This window comes from Corylus avellana, chromosome ca6 (genome assembly GCF_901000735.1).
Source record: "Corylus avellana chromosome ca6, CavTom2PMs-1.0".
Lineage (NCBI taxonomy): Eukaryota > Viridiplantae > Streptophyta > Magnoliopsida > Fagales > Betulaceae > Corylus > Corylus avellana.
The window spans coordinates 18,296,580-18,314,341 of record NC_081546.1 but is presented as its reverse complement, the minus strand read 5'-3'; the positions used below and the strand labels follow the sequence as shown (position 1 = coordinate 18,314,341).

Sequence of the window (17,762 nt, the reverse complement as noted above, 5' to 3'; positions counted from 1 at the left end):
GTTGTTTCGGGTCAAAACGTGTATTTCATAAACAAATCACATTGATAAGAAATCTTGCCATGCTCATTTTGAAATCAAAAGACAATTATATTATTTCACAACTATTTGACCCTATTTAAGCATGCAAAGACCACCTCCACGAAGCGGTTAGAAGTCAAGCTTTGACAACCTCGTTCAAATGGCTCTCAAGTCCATTCCAATTGAACTCAAACTGTACATCTCATTTCAACGTACCTAATTCCCGTTCAAATTAAATTTGTCAAAACTAGATGAAAGCTAGGGTGTTTTTCCATGCATTTTTACTTGTTTTTAAGAGTTATTTTGGTCATTTTACCTTACTTGCAAACAGTTATCACATTAATTGAGTTCTTTTAGGGATTACTAATTTTTGTTTTTTGATACTTACTATTTTATTGGTTTTATTAGAATTGGCTATCTTATGATATGTAAGTATTTTATTTTCACTGTTTTTCCTAAGAGTTTTAGGTGTAAGAAATCGCTCAAAACTCATTTACTAGGGAATCGTACTTAGATAATTTCTAGTTAATTAATTTCGGAGGCGTTACATGGCTTGTGGGAAACCCCAACCCCACGGAGAAAGTTGTGGAGCTAAGGGACCCCCACAATCCACCCTATCCCATGCTAGGGTGGGTCATAAGAGATCCCCACCCACGCAACCACCTGCGTGGGTCGAAGGGCAATCAACAAAGTCCCCCCACCCAATCCCTTAGAAAGGAAAAGAACCTTCAAGATGAACTACCGTTCCCAATCCTATTCATCGACTGTGTCGTGGTTGACATGGCAAAGAACCTAGCCCGAGTCATGGTTGATGTGGCAATGCCCATAGGGATATATTCAACAACCCATCATCGATTATGGTGAAATTTTTGCTGCTATTGCACGTTTGGAAACCATAAGAATGGTCATTTCTCTTGCAACTCAAAATAAATTAAGGATTTATCAAATGGATTGACAATCCGCTTTCTTGAATGGAATTCTTGAGGAGAAAATTTATGTTGAATCACCTATGGGTTATGTCATCAAGAGGCATGAGGAGAAAGTCTTGAAATTAAAAAATGTGTATTATGGCTTAAAACAAGCACCAAGGGCATGGAATAGTTGAATTGATAAATACATTTTAAGAGAATCGATTCGCCAAATGCCCTCATGAATATGCTCTCTATGCTAAGGTGCGTGAGAATGAAAATATTTAGATTGTTTTCTTGTATGTAGGTGGCTTGATTTTTATAGGCAACAACCAAACATGTTTGAAGATTTCAAGAAAGCAACAACTCAAGAATCCAATATTTCATGATCAAAGTAAACACATTCACACAAGATATCATTTTCTTAGAGAATGTATTGTCAAGAAGGAGGTACAACTCAAGTTTGTGAAGACTTAGGATCAAGTTGCAGACATTTTCACTAAGCCTCTCAATGATGATACTTTTAGCAAGTGCTATGAACGTTACTTGGACTCACTAGAAATTATGTTTATATGGGGTATTGAATGCTAAACTTAATTCCGATAATTTCATATTCTTGTAAGTTAAGTGTCTTGAAGAGTTTGTGTCTTTTGGTTTTTCAAGCATGTAGGAGTTGCATGAGATTTATTTTGCATGTGGGAACTACGTGGGAGTTATATGCATGGAGTCACATAGGATTGATTCTATATGTGGGAGTTACTTATGTCTTGTTTGGGAGAGAAATTTATTTCATGAACTTGCATATTCGGTTGTCCGGATAGCATATTCAGTCTCCTAGAGCAGAAAAGCTAATCTCCCTCACAATTTGCGCTAGATTGTTTACTGCTTCGGCTAGTAGTAGAGTGCTTTGCCTTATATCTATGCATATCATCACAGTAGGAAAATCCTACTCTAATTGAATGGCATCATCACTCTATCTAAAGAACAAAAAAACAAAAAAATCCTTCTACTCTAATTGAATGCCCGCACACTAACTGAAGAGGAATCAAGCTGCATTTGTCACCCATATTGAAGGAAAATATAGAGATCTAGATTCAGAAAGGTGATGTTCATGCACTGGAATTTGCCTAATTAAATTGCTAACACTTTGCTTTGTGTTGTGTTAAAGTTGATCCCAACGTAGAGTACATAGAATTGTGTGATCTGTTGAAGTAGGGGCGGGGAATCAAGCTAAACATATTTCCTGTTGGCTATAGTATTAAATAGAGCTTAACATTATCTATACATATGAGTTCAAACACCCCAAAATCACAGTTTTTTTGGAATGGCTAAAACGTTGAAAATTGGTGAACTAAGACAACTTTGATTCCTTTATTCAACTTGATCAAAATGACTTGCTTACATTGGTATTTATATATAGACTATAAAGAATCTATCTAGCTCACTCATTTACATCACATCACTCAAAAAATTGCATTATAAATTCCAAGTATATGGATTTTATTTAGTATAATAAGATTACTACCGAGTTGATATTAACATGTGGAAAAGGATTAAACCTGAAGAAGAAACTAATTACAATGTACTTTAATTCCACTTCTAAATTAAATGATATCAACAAGACAAGACAATTTTGTGGCTTCATGATAACAAATTAATTGTCTTCTAAATCAAATGATATAATCCCAAAATACGTATGTTAATTCCTAAATTAATTAGTGCATCATATCATTCATGTACTTAATTAACTTGCACTTCTATATCAACTGTTTTAAACCAAAAAGTACGTTCCTAAACTAGTGCACCATATCATTCATTTGGGTATACGCTATATTTTATGAAGACATCCTTAAAGGAATGCTGCCAACATATTTTATTGTTGGTGGACAATAACAGTACAAAACCACAAAGCTCGTTAGGAATGAAAGGAAACATTGAAACTCTTAATTGAAGCTTAATTTACAGTAAGTAAACGCAAGTACTACAAAATAAGTAGCAGCGACATATTAAACCCATCAAGGTGATATTAACTTCTCTTTTTTCTGGAGTAAACTTGAAAATTGTGCTTTGCAGAAAGGAAAAGACTCCGTAGTACTTCTTCTTCTTCTTCTTCTTTTTTTTTTTTCTTCTTTATTTGATGTATCCTGGTACATTTTTTCAGTCACTCTTTAGGTTTGCTCATTCTTCTATTGTTTAATTTGGGTCTTTGTTTTGAGCTTTTGGATTTCTCATATTCCCTCTCTCGCTCTCAAGAAATGATAAAACTATTGGAGAATGCATGAATAAAACGATCTGAAGGTATAGATAGACAGCGACATATACTTTACTATAAGTAGAAAAACTATATGTTTCTCTAATTAGAAAGATGCGAGAGAGAGAGAGAGAGAGAGAGAGAGAGAGAGAGAGAAACCTTGAGCTGGCGTAGTGAAAGAGCTTTCCAGTAGAAGAAAAGACAATGAGAGCAATTTCAGCATCGCAGAGAGTTGAGAGCTCCATAGCCTTCTTAAACAGCCCCCTCCTCCTCTTAGAGAAAGTCACCTGCCTTGCCGTTGTGTTGTCAATCTTTTTGATCTGGATTTTCCTCCTCGTCATTTTTGGGAGAAACTAAAAAATGATCCGACCCTTTACATAAAACCAATCAAAATTATCAGCCCCAACTAGTAATTCTAGGAAGAGAAATCAAAACTTTACTTGTACAAATTAAAAGAGGAATAAATATGCTTCACAAATGTTATAATCCAAGAATCAGGTCAAACCAGTACCTCAGAGACAGCAAATTCAAACTCCTATAAATGAAAAATATAGAAAGTCAACTGAAAACCAGTTTTTTTCACAAAGAGAAAGAGTATATATATATAAAGAAGAAAGTTCTTTCAACCTGCACTTGCTCTCTCCAAAAAAACAAAAACAGGAAAAAAAAAAAAAAAAGAAAAAAAAAAAAAGAAGGAAAAATATGAAACATAAGCTGAAATTTAACCTACCCTTCAGACAACAATCGACTAATCTTGCAGATCTTCCACCAGTCTTCTAGTGATTAGTAAGCATTCTATATATGGAAAATGTGGAGAGAGAGAGAGGGAGAGAGAGAAAGAGAGAGAGTGGTATGTAGAGAGTAAGAACAAAGGAAAAAAAGAAAGATGGGGAATTTTCCAAATTAGGCCAACAATCTCTAACCAACCAACCCTAGTTTGCAGAAACACTGTGGGGGTGAAGAACGAGATCGAAGAATAATTGATGAACCCTACTCTACTGTTCTAGCTTCACTGCCTCCTTTCCTTTCTTGTCGTTTGTAGGGCTGTTGACATCCCACACTTGCCACAAAAAGCTTTAAGATAGGGAGAGAGAGAGAGAGAGAGAAAAGAGAAAAGAAAAAAGAGAATGAATGAGATACTTTTTTTTTTTTTTTTTTTAATATAAGCATCTAAATAAAGAAAATTCATGTTCCTTTTTTGGTCAAGCAGAGGGGTAGTCAGGTCATCCGCAATTTCAAATTAAGTTTGGGGATGCATTCATTGTGGTTGTGGACCAGTGGCTCAGATTAAAAAAGGAGTGCATGGTTTTTATTGTTTTTTTATATGTTGAGGTTCTTTCCGTACAGATTGCCACGCTGCATCGTTGGACAGAAATTATGACATCTCTGTACCCTCGTACCCGTCACGTCACCACAACTCTGTTTATGCATTTTCAATAATAATAATAATAATAATAATAATGGGTATAGAAAAGTAAAAAAATTATATTAAAATTTTTTTAAAAAAATTATTTTATAATAATTTTTTTATTTGAATAATAATGAAAAGTAAATGATGTGATATAAAATTTGAACATATTTTGATGTTAATATTTTTGAAAAAAGAAGATAAGTAGTGTTTAGGGTACGTACGTAGTAGAACACTAGGGTTGTGTTTGGGAAAGAAGTGGACTAAACCGGACCTAAACCGGACCCAAATACCTAAAAAACTTTTAAAAAATTAACCTTAATATTCTTACTTTTTACATTACATCAATCATTTTTTTATTACTATTCTTATTTTTTTTTCACTTTTTTATACAAAACATTTTTACTTTTGTTTTTCACATAAATCAAATCTACTACAGTTCTGATCTGCTTCCTTTTTCAAGCTCTTAGCCAAACACACCTCAATGGTATGTATATATAATTATTTACACGTACATATATCTTAAGAAAATCATATAAATACTTTTAACCTTTTTATTTTATATTATTAGAACATTCTCATTGAACTAGCTTTTTTAGACAAACTTTTATCAAAATTTATGATTGGTAATTTTTTATATAATTTTTAAATTCGACACGGAAAATCTATATAATTGAGCTCTAATCAATTTGAATAGACTCAAATTCAGAGGTCAATTACATTTGAAGCTTGTATCAACTTGTCTTTTCTTGTGACTATCCTACCTGAGCGTGAGCATGCATAGTAGCACCTATCCGCCGGAAGCGGCACGTACAGAAAGGGCTTAGATCGTGAGAACTGTGAGAATTCAGAGCGCCTAATACTAGTCAAGCATATGTGGAGAATATTCTTCATTACGGAGATTCAAACTCACGCCCTAATATATGCTCGGACAACTTGAGAATTTTCTTGAGAAACTGCCACTCTTAGAGCACTAACAGCAGCTTCTCAACCATTTTCCCTCAATTTAGGGAATAAAACTACTTTTTGATTTCCTATAAAAAATTAAAAAAATAAAAATTCACAATAAATTCTCTTATTTTTTTTTCCTATATGAATTAAATAATATTTCTTTTTATCATTGCAACCAATGATAGAAGAGAGATGAGAGATGAGAGAAAATTGTTGGGATATGTGAAGGAAAGAGAAGAGAATAATTTGTTTATAATTTAATAAAGCATTGGGTATCTACAGTGTTTCTTAGTGCATTAGGTATCTACATTCTTTCCCAATACTACCCGGATTGTTCCATCTTAAAAGCATCACAAGGGAGGCGCCCTCTTTTGCATGGTGTAGCATTCAGAGTTCTTGCGACCTGCTTCGGGAGGGATTAATTTGGAGGATATGGCATGATAAGTGGATTCCAAACCCCACCACTTTTATGTTATTCTCTCCTCTGGTTTTGCTCGACTCATCCGCCATAGTGAATGCTTTAATGGATACTGACCTTAAGAGGTGGAGCGTTGGCCTCATAGATCAACTCTTCACCCCCACGAATTCAAGACTAATTCAGTCCATTCTTCTTAGTGGTATGAACAGGGAGGATGCACTGATTTGGAGGGGTATGCTAAGGGGAATCTTTTCGGTCAAGAGATGCTTACCACATGATAAAACAGAAAGAGGATAACTGTAAAGCAGGATGCTCATCCAATGGTAGGCACGGTAACGTGTTGAAGGCCTTGTGGAAACTACCGATTCCCAACGTCGAAAAAAACTTTCTCTGGAAAGCCTAGCTACCATGAGGTTTGGATGCAGAAACGACCTTCCACATTTTATGGAGGTGCCCATCAGCTATGGACGTTTAGGGCGCTGGACCTCGAACTATTCAAAAGAGTAGCTTCCCAGGGCCCTTTATTTTTTATTTTTTATTTTTTATTTTTTTTTTTTTCAGGTAGTGGAGAAGATCCTCCTCAGTGGAGCTGGGGAACACAGCCAGCTGTTCGCAGGAATAGCTCGGAGGATTTGGCTTCGGCGAAATGAAGTTTTACATGGGGGCTCTTTCTCTCATCCCTTTGAGATTTTGAAACGCACGGCGATGGCGATGGAGGAGTTCCAGCTCTCCCACAATGTTGTAGTTGTGTCGAGCGTCAAGAAAGAAAGAGATAAATTGTCCGCACCACCCCTGGGATGGGTCAAGGCAAATTGGGATGCGGTGGTTGATCAGGAGGGGGGCCGTATGGGACTAGGTGTGATCCTGCGTGACCATACAGGGGCTCTTGTTGCAGCACATGGTATCACAAGGATGGGCTTCCTGGAACCAACTGATGTAGAAGCACTGGCAGCTCTAGCTGCTATTCAGCTATGCTAGGACTTTGGCTTAGATCAAATTCATTTTGTGGGGGATGCGAAGGTGCTAGTGGATGCGGTGCATTCTAGGGACCAAGATGATAGTGGGAGAGGTCTCCTTATTGCCGACCCTCGGACGAGCTTAACGACTTTTTCAGCATGGACATTTACTTATGCTAGCAGAGACGCAAACCGTACAGCACATGAACTGGCAAGATTGGCGGTAAAGAGGAGTATGGATCAAGTGTGGGTCTCTCATCCTCCATCTTGTATTCAAGATCTTATTTCTTTTGAGCAGTCTGTAATGGTTTCTAATGATTAATGAAAAGTTCGCAAATTCTTACAAAAATAAAAAATAAAAAAAATATTGGATACCTTTTGGTGTTGATTAAATATAGGGTTTTTTTTTTTTTTTTGAAACGAATATAAGGCTTTTGATGTGGGTGTGTTTTTATGGTTTTTTTTTAAAAAAATTTCCTAAACATAGGGAATCTCCTGCTAGTTCTCTTAATGGTGTATCAACTTGCCATTAAACATACTAGGGGAAGCTTCTACCCATATTGGAGTGGTAGACCTTCCATTTCCCCTCGAATCTGAATCATTTGCTGCTACCAATGTTGATATCCGAACTGCGAAGATTAGCTTCAACTTTTTTTTTTTTTCTTTCTTTTTTTTTAGGTTTTTTTTTTTTTTAGTTGATCATTTGGTTTGTCGAGAAAGTGGAGCAAACGAAAATAGATTAATTTTTTTTTTTTTTTATCATTATTCTTATAATAATATTTTCCTTTTGTGGTTTGATATTATTTCCTGAAGCTCTCTCTTTTTTTCTTTTTTTTTTCTAATTAAGCTTCCATTGAAGCTTTCTCTCACTCATTGTTGTCTCTCTGCACAAAAGGTTTTTTGGTGAGCGAAGGGCGTTTGATTGACTGAGTTTAGTGTTCTCTCTCCCTCTTCTCTTGCTAGAAAATGAGTCGATTGGGTGATTTTCGGCGATGATTGTGGTTTGGTTTGCTGTGATGATTGGATGATTAACTGAGTGATTTTCAATGATGCTGGGTTGGTGTGGATAGTAGCTAGTGTGCTGGTTTTTTTTTTTTTTTTGGCAAATATGGGTTTTAACATGAATAAAAATATTTCAAAAGTATTATTTTAAAAAAATAGAGAAGAGATTTAGGGCCGCCTTAGATACCGTACATCCCGTGAATTGATGTAGTATAAAGTTTTGAATTTTTTTATATTAAAAATTGAAAAAAAATTTGTTTTGTAATAATTTTTTATTTAAATAATAATAAAAGTGAATGATGGAATATAAAAAATAAAATAAAAATAAAAATATTTTTATGTTTTGGAGAAAATAGTTTGCCAAATGAGATTTTGAGAAGTAGTTAGCTAAAGTAAAAGAAAATAGGTTTAAGTTGACTATTTTATATGAAAATATAGCCTAATTAAGTCGGGAATGCTTTGGAGCCATCTCTAGTGATGTCTTTTTCTCACATTTTTAGGCTGTTGTCTCATGTACGTAGGTTAGATGTGAGCCGAGCTATATTCATGGCCCACCTACCCCTATCAAGATGGCTATGTTTGGCAAAGGATCTGCAAGGAGTGGACTTAGGAAGTTGACCGAAATTGTAGCAAATTTGATTGATGTGAAAAAAAAAAGTAAGAATATTTTATATAAAAAAGTGAAAAAAATTATTTTGTAGTGATTATTTTATTTGAATAGTACTAAAAAGTTATTGATGTAATGAAAAAAGTAAGAATATTAGAATTGATTTTTTATTTTTTTTCTCCTTCCCAATCTGGTCCTTTGGCAAACGGTGCCGATAATACATCCGCTGAGATTCGTACAGAATGATTATGGATGGTGGGAACCTCATGTAGACACTCTTAAATCTGCTTGAGTCATAATTAACATGACCCAACCTTATTAGGATTTGAGTGATCAAACCTATAGTAATTTACGCTAATGAGACACAAAAATTTATATTGCGGATTCAAACTCATGCCCTAATGTATACTATGTTACTTTGAAACTGTTTTTAGGACTAATGAACCATCACCCAAGATTGTAAATTGAATTTATATGCAATAAACGTGATTCAATTATTTTGTGTTACAATTTGCCTTCCGAGAAGTGTTGGGAATAATCCCACTCAACTTGCCTGATTGATCCTTGGCTTCAAGACTAGCGGTGAGCCCACAGCCCATTTAGGAAGATCCTTGAGATTTGCATATTACGGGAGGATACGAAGGGTATTTCAAGAGTGATTCCTGGAACAAGCACCTCCCGGGATCATTCACTACAAAAAAATTGCTATTTTCTGACGTGTCAAACAGTACATAATTTTTGCCACGTCAGCATTTTCTGACGTGGCAAAAAATGCCACATCAGAAAATTCTGACGCACCAAACTAGCGCATCAAAATTTTCTGACGCGCCAAATTTAGTGCGTCAGAAATTTCTAACGCGCCAATTTGGCGCGTCATAAATTTTCTGACGTGCTAAATATTGAGCGTCAAAAAAAAAAAGCCGAAATTTTAAAATTTTTCCCTCTTTCTTATTTTCCCTCCACTTTTTTCCTCTTTTTATTCTTCCCTCCTCATTTATTTTTCCCACACTCTCTCTCTCTCTCTCCTCTCCCTTCTCTCCACGGCAGATCGAAGAAATTAGGCAGAAGAAGGAGAAGAAAAAGAAAAGGAGAAGAGAAGAAGAAAAAGAAAGGGAGAAGAGAAGAAGAAGAGAAGCTGCAGAAGAAAAAGAAAGGGAGAAGAGAAGAAGAAGAAGAAAAAAAAAAAAAAAGAGAAGAGAAGAAGAAGAAGAAGAGGAAGAAGAAGAGAAGATAAGAAGATTAGAAGAGACAGAGAAAAGTGAGAGCTGGAGAAAAGAAGAGAGAGAGAGAGAAAATTGAGATCTAGATCTCTGCACCATAGAAATGTGTTTCATGGTTCAGAGATCTCTGCACCATGAAACACAGATCTGCACAGCAGCGTGAGGGAGCTGCCGTGCAGAGGATTAATTCCAAAAAAAAAATAATAATAATTTAATTGAAAATTAATTTAAATTAATAAATTTTTTATTTAATTTTTCAATTTTCTGTCGCGCGTCAGAACTACCACGTCAGAAAATTTTCTGACGTGTGAGACAGTAGAACGTCAGAAAATTTTGACGTTCTACCCACTGACACGTCAGGAAAAAAATTTTCCTATCACCTATGTTTCTGACAATCTACACGTGTCAGAAACGACACGTCAGAAAAATTTTCTGACGAATCGGACACCATAAAACGTCAGAAATCTCCAGTCAAAAAAAATTTGTTTTTTTGTAGTGATTATAACCCACAAAAAACAATAAATACAGCAAAGACCAATAGAAAATACAGGAAAACTCCAAAAAAACTACAACAGAAAAACAACCGCACAAAAACAACATAAAAAACAGCAAAAGAAATACAACCACTCCACAAAACAGCGGCTCCGGCAGCAGGCAAGCGGTCGGAGGAGCATGAGCGGCAAGGGATATCCACTTGCCGGCGCGTGGGTGGCAGATTTGAGCGCGGATGGCGGTGTTGTGAACAAGTATAGAAATGAGCAGACTAGATTATTTGGTAAAAAAAAAAAAAATTGGGGCGTTTAGCATTTCTCATTATTTGCATGTGTAGCATCAATCAGTTATAAAAGTTGAATAGACATAATAAATAAAAGACAAAAAAGTTGAATAGACATGAAACATCAAACACACTTTTTTATATTTTATTTTTTGACACGATCAAAAGATCGATACTCTTTGTTGAAATATTTTATATTTTCTAAATTAGGTTTATTAATATTTTCCCTAATAAGTTATTTCTCTTTATGTTAGAATATTATTCTCCGTTATTATATTTCCTTGTAAGTTTTATTCTCTTCCTTAATTAGTTTAGGTCTACTTTAGAGTTTCTTGATCACTACTCATTGTCTCTCTATAAATAGAGAGTTATGTAATATTGTTTGATATAGTGAATATACAAGATGTAGCCCATATGTCTCTCTCCGCTTCCGCTCTCTCTCTACCTTCTCTTTCTTATTATAGTATTTTATATTTCATATATATTTCAAAATGGTATCAAAGCCTATATATTTCAATATGGTATCAGAGCCACGTTTCTGTTTCTGTGGCTTTCAATAAAAGTCTTATGACACTTTTTTGGTATTTTATGGCATTATCTTCTGACGATCTCCCAATTTTGTTGTGATCCACGACACTTATCATTGGCGAATCTTGGCACAATGCGGTTTGGCCCTTCATAGGGTTTTTTTTTTTTTTTTTTTAATTTTTTTTATAACAGCTAGTTTCCGTTCTCTGGCCTCATTGTCAGTTGCGGCTTGGCCCTTCACTGGATTCTTCTAGCGGCTTGTCTCCGTTCTCCTGTATTTCTCCGCCCTTCACTTTCAGCCTTTCTCATCTTTCTCGTTGGCGAACCTTGGCGCTTCACAAGATTAACGGCTAGTTTTCGTTCTCCGACCGTCATTGTTAGTTGCATCTTGGCCCTTAACCGGATTATTTTAGCGGCTTGTCTCCGTTCTCCGGCCGTCACTTTCAGCCTTTCTCACCGGCATTGCCTTGATCCAACCATCAAACTTTGGATGCCTTTAATTTATGATCTTTTCCGAACTCAAGCTTACACCTTGAGTTTGAGGAAGGATGTTGGAATATTTTATATTTTCTAAATTAAGTTTATTAATATTTTCCTTAATAAGTTATTTCTCTTTATGTTAGAATATTATTCTCCATTATTATATTTCCTTGTAAGTTTTATTCCCTTCATTAATTAGTTTAGGTTTACTTTAGGGTTTCTTGATCACTACTCATTGTCTCTCTATAAATAGAGAATTATGTAATATTATTTGATATAGTGAATATACAAGATGTAGCCTATACGTCTCTCTCCGTTTCCTCTCTCTTTACCTTCTCTTTCTTATTATAGTATTCTTATATTTCACATATATTTCAAAATGATATCAAAGTGACAAAGCCTATATATTTCAACACTCTTAATAAAGATTTGTGACTCGTAAACTTATTCTTGATCTTCATGACTTTGATTTGCTTAATCTCACGGCTTTAGGGAGAAAAACAAATATTCTTTGCTTCCATACAGAGCTGGGGGAGAGGTTGATCACGTAATTCAAGCAGACTTTTTAGGTTATGAAGATAACATCAACCATCAGGGACTGAATCAATACATTGATGATAAAAAATTTAGCGATCTAATTCATGCTTTCCTTACTACAGAGATCAAAAATAAAGAAGAAAAAAAAAAGCTACCTTGAATAGATAAGATAGGGGCATAAATAAAAGAATTCCTCAAGGAAGCTCTCTATCACTCGTACTCATGAATGTCTTCTTACACCAGTTCGATCTAAAAATGTTGAGTGACTTGAGTAAGAACATCTGCTACACTCAATATGCAGACGATTGACTCTTTGCTATCAAACCAGCCTTTCAAGAAGTAAGGGCTATGGAGTGCTCTGGTGGCTGAATTTTATGGGCTGAGCCGTCCAAACCCATCTTCTTCCTTTCTCCTTTTCTCCTGTTCGGTGGTTTCTTTTGTTGGTTGTGTGTTTTGGTGTTGCAGTGTTTGGAGTTTAGTTCTGGTTTGCACTAGGTGGTTTTCCCTATCTGAATGACTAAACAAATACAAGGGTCTGACAGTCAACTACCTTCTCATCTAATGTGGCTTTCAGTACCACGAGTCCTTCAGTTGTTGTGTGGGTGGACTCGATTTCATCCGGTTTTAAGCAATCTGTCTTTCTCATGTTTCACCATATTGATTACCTATCTTTCGGTTTTCTCCCACAAGTCCCTTCGGTCTCCTTTAGCTCTGGTGGGGCATGGTTCTATAGTTCTTCTGGCCTTCCTTCATGTCGTAGCCTTAGCTTATCAATGGGTCTTGCATTAGATACATATAGCATTTTCATTGACTTATGCCTTAGCACAAGAGCTAAGCGATAATAATACCTTGGAGAATAACATTCTTGGTTTGAGTTTGAAGTCGTTACCTTGCGGGAGCCACCTGGGCGAGACCCTTCTCTCGTTTATTGTTTCCATATGGTATGTTGAATCACTTGTGAAGTCGACTTCACTTGATCATGTCTGCCCTATTTAGATGTGGAACCCGTCTAGTGGTGCGAAGGGACCCATTGGAGTATGGGGCCCTAGCATGACTCCTTAGTCTACTTATAGTGCATTAAGTACTTCTCCCCTTTCCTTTATTGATTGCACGAGCATCATAGTCTTAGTCGTTCTATGACACTAGTTGAGTCTTTTCCGCAATACATTTTTCCATTGATTTAGTTGAGTTAGTCGAAGGAGTAAGGCCCCTATGAGAACTAGCAAAGCTATTGGTGGATAAAGATTCATTCTCTTTAACTACGTAACTAACCCACTCTAAATCTCTTTGAACCACTGAAAGCTAGGAGTCAGGGAGAGAGTAGTCCGCGATGAAGTTAGAGTCGGCACCTCTAAGCGTGAACGAAGCGAGGGGTGGATAATAGATCTTACCTTCTGTAATCATTGCAAGCCAATGCTTGTTGGTTCGAAGTAATGCTCCTTTTCAGACTTCATAGTGCTGTACCAAAGATTGGGTCGAAGAAGGCCACAAGTGGAAGGAGAAGGATCTGCGCAGAGACTACTGAACCTACTCTATAGCTCAAGAATCGGAAATAAAATAAGTAAGACTTGACTCTTTCTGGTCTGTGATTCAGTAAAAGCTTAGACGATAGGGGGCTAATGGAGGAGATGGTCCGAAGGAGTCCTGGGTAGGAACGAAAGAAAGATTGAAAGATCGATCCGAACTCCGGCTATTCAAAGAAGGAAGGATGAGTTAGCAGACCGCGGAAGACATAGAACTTCTTCTCGTCTATCTTGGCCTAGTGGAAGACTGGCTTCGTAGCATACTTAAGATGCTGCGGGATAAACGCTCTTTGAAAGGTATTGAAAGGTAAATCAATGCTTATCCTGTGGATGCGGCATTAGCGGTTTTAGCACTTTCCCTTTTAGAAGGAGGAATCCGCTAAGGCTAGGCACCTTATTCAAAAGGTTGAGATTCATCTTTCAAATGGCCAGTGGCCATTGGACATGGTAGCAATCCACTAACGGAGCGGACCCCATTCGCCCCTTGGTCAAACGGGAGCAAGCCCTTCCACGTAGGCTACGTTGGCCTGTTCCTCGAGTGTGGGTATTCAGTATTCGGATCTGCTCCTAATTAAGTCCATCCGGATCTTCCATCCTTAAATTCAAGTTCCGACTCAATCGCAAGTCAAGCAAAGGGCCTCTCCGATTGGCGAACGTCAAAGAAGAAGAAGGCGGAGGGAGAATAGCAGACTCTCCTGGTAATACATCCCTAAAGCTTGGCAATTATCCTCGCCTCAACGAGATCATGTATTTTTTAGGAGAATTTGATCGTAATGTGGTAGAGTTTAGTCTTATCATGCTAGATGGTTCAGATTTCTTCAGAAATAGCCCAAGTCAACTAGATGGAGTTACAATCTAGCAAGAAATTACCTCACGTTTCAAATTACGGTCAAAATCTTGTGCAAGAGTTGTCTCAGTCTAAGAATAAATTATCCCCAAATCCTGAAAGTCCCGTCCAGGATCATGGTCTATCGCAAAATAAAAATCTTGGAGGGCATCCCTATAGACCGAGGTGCTGGGGGCACCCTCTCGAGCCAAAACGCAGTTACCCAACGAGGGAGACCACAAATGTTATCAACTGAAAACTCATCAATTTAACGAACCATGCCCGTTTCAACAGATGGAGGCTTTGTGCTTGTACCCTCCATGTTCTGAGCATAGAATGCCCAACCTCTATCACATATCACTACAAAAAAATTACCATTTCCTGACGTGGCAAACAGTACATGTTTTTTGCCATGTCACCATTTTTTGACGTGGCAAAAAATGCCACGTCAGAAAATATTTTTCTAACATAGCAAAAATTAGCACGTCAGAATTTTCTGACGTGCTAATATGGCACTTCAGAAAATTCTGACATGTCCAACTGAATTCTAACGTGCTAAATATTGACATGTCACAAAAAAAATGGGCGGGATTTTAAACTTTCCCCCTTCTTATTTCCCCTCAGCTTTTTTCCTCTTCTTATTCTTTCCCTCTTCATTTATTTCCCCACACTCTCTCTCTCCTCTCTCAATCTCCCTTCTCTGCACGCGTGAGCTCCCTCTAGAGGAAGAAGAAAAAGAAAAGGTGACAAAAAAAATTGAGAAGCATACAGCAGATCGAAGGAAGAAGAAGAAGAAAAAGAAAAGGAGAAGAGAAGAAGAAAAAGAAAGGGAGAAGAGAAGAAGAAGAGAAGCAGAAGGAAAAAAAAAAAAAAAAGGAGAAGAGAAGAAGAAGAAGAGAAGATAAGAAAATTTTTTAGGTCTTTGAAGATTTTTTGGCTTTGACGTTTGGGTTTTTGATTTTTTGAAGATTTTTTCGGTTTAGGTTTGGGATTTTGAAAATGGAGATCGAAAAGAAGAGATAGAGAGTGAGAAAATTGAGAAAATTGAGAGTTGGCCGGAGAAAAAAAGAAAGAGAAAGAGAAAATTGAGAAAATAAGAGAGGTGCCGTGTAGAGAAACGAATTTCTCCGCACCACTTTCTCTGCCGTGTAGAGAAATTACAAAAAAAAAAAAAAAATTAAATTAAATTAATAAATTTTTAAATTGAAAAAAAAAATTCCAGAATTTTTTTTTAAAAAAAATTATTATTTTTAATTAATTTTTCCTAACGTGTCAAAATTGACACGTCAGAAAATCCTGACGTGCTAAACAGTAACACGTCAGAAAAAAAAAAAAAAAAAAAAAATTGCTGACACCTATGTACCTGACATTCAACACACGTCAGAAAAGTCATGTCAAAAAAATTTTCTGGCGTGTCAGACACTCTGACACGTCAGAAAACTCTAGTGAGAAAAAAATTATTTTTTTTAAGTGTATATCCAACGCCAAAAATTAAAAATAAATAAATAAATAATGAAAAAGAAAAATGAAGAATCATTGTGCATGTGAATTGTCAATATGATCAGAATTGATGAAGAAATAGTTATTTTCTATTAAACAATACAGAGAGCCTGACGTTTTACCTTTAGAAGGGTCCAATCCATGGTTTTTGAGTTCGCGGTACTCTTGACAAATAGCGCAAAACATGCACCAAAAATGGACACAGAAATCCCCGCACGGTTCTTTTGGCAATGAATGCAAGGCTCCCAGTTTGGCTCGGTACGAGCACGTGTACACACATACAACACCCAAACCGATGAGTTTGAAACAGCTTTGGTAAAAGGAAAAACAGGAACAACCTCCTGCAAAAAGTTCCAAATTATTCTACGACATTGAATTTCTAATTTTTTTTCTTTTAATGAATAAACTTCTAATTACTTAAACCATATAATTATTCTCTATAGTTAAACTAGTGTATGTATATAAATAATTTTTTTTTTTAAAAAAAAAGATTATACTTTTTTTTTTTTTTTTTTTTCAATTGAAAAAGATTACGACGTATGCATGGTCATGTTTCACCAGTAGAAGTCCAAATAAGTTGATACTATATATAAAAGGGCCAACTCTTGGGATCTTCGGAGCAACCAAATAGACCGGTGGACCATTGGCCCACAGGTTGTGAAGCCGATTTGGGATGGATGGTATTATTATTATTATCCATTAATATTGCAGTGAGAAGCTGGTTTGCAGGAGAGTAGCTTATCTATGGTATGGTGCTTCCGCTTCTTAAATAATGGATCTTGGGATATGATTATATGAGAGGTTGGGAATTGGGTATGATTTTAGTGGTACAAATAAGTTTTAGGCTGTTTATAATGCCTTGTTTGCCAAGTTGTCAATACACGACACAAAACCAAACCCGACGCCCCTGCTGGCCTCACTAACCATGCCCCAATCAGAAAACGCGATCTCTCGCGCCCATACAGCACCTTTAGTCACTTGTCAAGATTTTTGTTTTTTTGTTGGAGCTTTGAAATCTAAGAATATCTTAGGTTTGACGTACGTAAGCTTGTGTTGTAGGTCTGACGTAAGTTGCAGGTCCGGTTTCCGAAGGGCAACTGGGCAAGGCTCCACTGTAACGTGATTGTATTGAATATATTAATGGTTGTAATTGCATGTTCATATATTATAGTCTATTTTGAAGGAAAACCATGTAAAACTTGCCATTATAACATGAGGGATGAATCGAAAGGTAGAAGATCTACTGTTATTACAGGCCTATACGTTAAAATAGAAATATAAGACATGTTAAAAAAATAAAAAATAAAAACATCTATGAGCTAGACGAACAGGAACCTTGTCATGCAAAGGCGGCCTTGTTTGGCAAAGCCTTTTCCTTCCGTACATACGGTTGTTGATATGAAAAAAAAAAAAGAAAAGGGTAAGAATGTTTGGTATAAAAAAGTAAAAAAGTTGTATGAAAAAATGAAAAAGTTTTGTTTTGAAGTGATTTTTTTATTTGAATAGTAATAAAAAGTAAAAAATGTTAGAATGTTTTTATGTTGATTTTTTTGGAAAATTGCACATGAACAGTAACAAAGGAAAAGAAAGACTTTGCCAAACAAAGCCTATTCGAAACGACCAAGACGTGGGCAAGACGAGAAGCAAAGACGTGGACGATGAGAGGTGACCTTGACTTTTATTTAGACTAATCAATATTAATTCTTTCTATCACAATCTATCTACAAACTTTCTTGAATTTTTCTCATCTTCATAAGAAAATGATGGTGGTCCATTGTTTGCTTGATAAGATAATGAAAAAATTGAATGCATCAATCTTGGGCCTTTTAGACCAAAACCACAAAGAAATTAATC

General features: G+C 36.1%; 1 long non-coding RNA gene across 1 annotated transcript; it reads right to left on the bottom strand.

Annotated features, from left to right (window-relative positions):
* Positions 1-3,502: 3,502 nt before the first annotated feature.
* Positions 3,503-4,291, bottom strand: LOC132185842 (uncharacterized). The gene is made up of 2 exons (XR_009440646.1): positions 3,908-4,291; positions 3,503-3,548 (listed from the first exon to the last, which is right to left on the bottom strand). It is a non-coding gene; the product is annotated as an uncharacterized LOC132185842 (long non-coding RNA).
* Between the last annotated feature and the right edge of the window lie 13,471 nt (positions 4,292-17,762).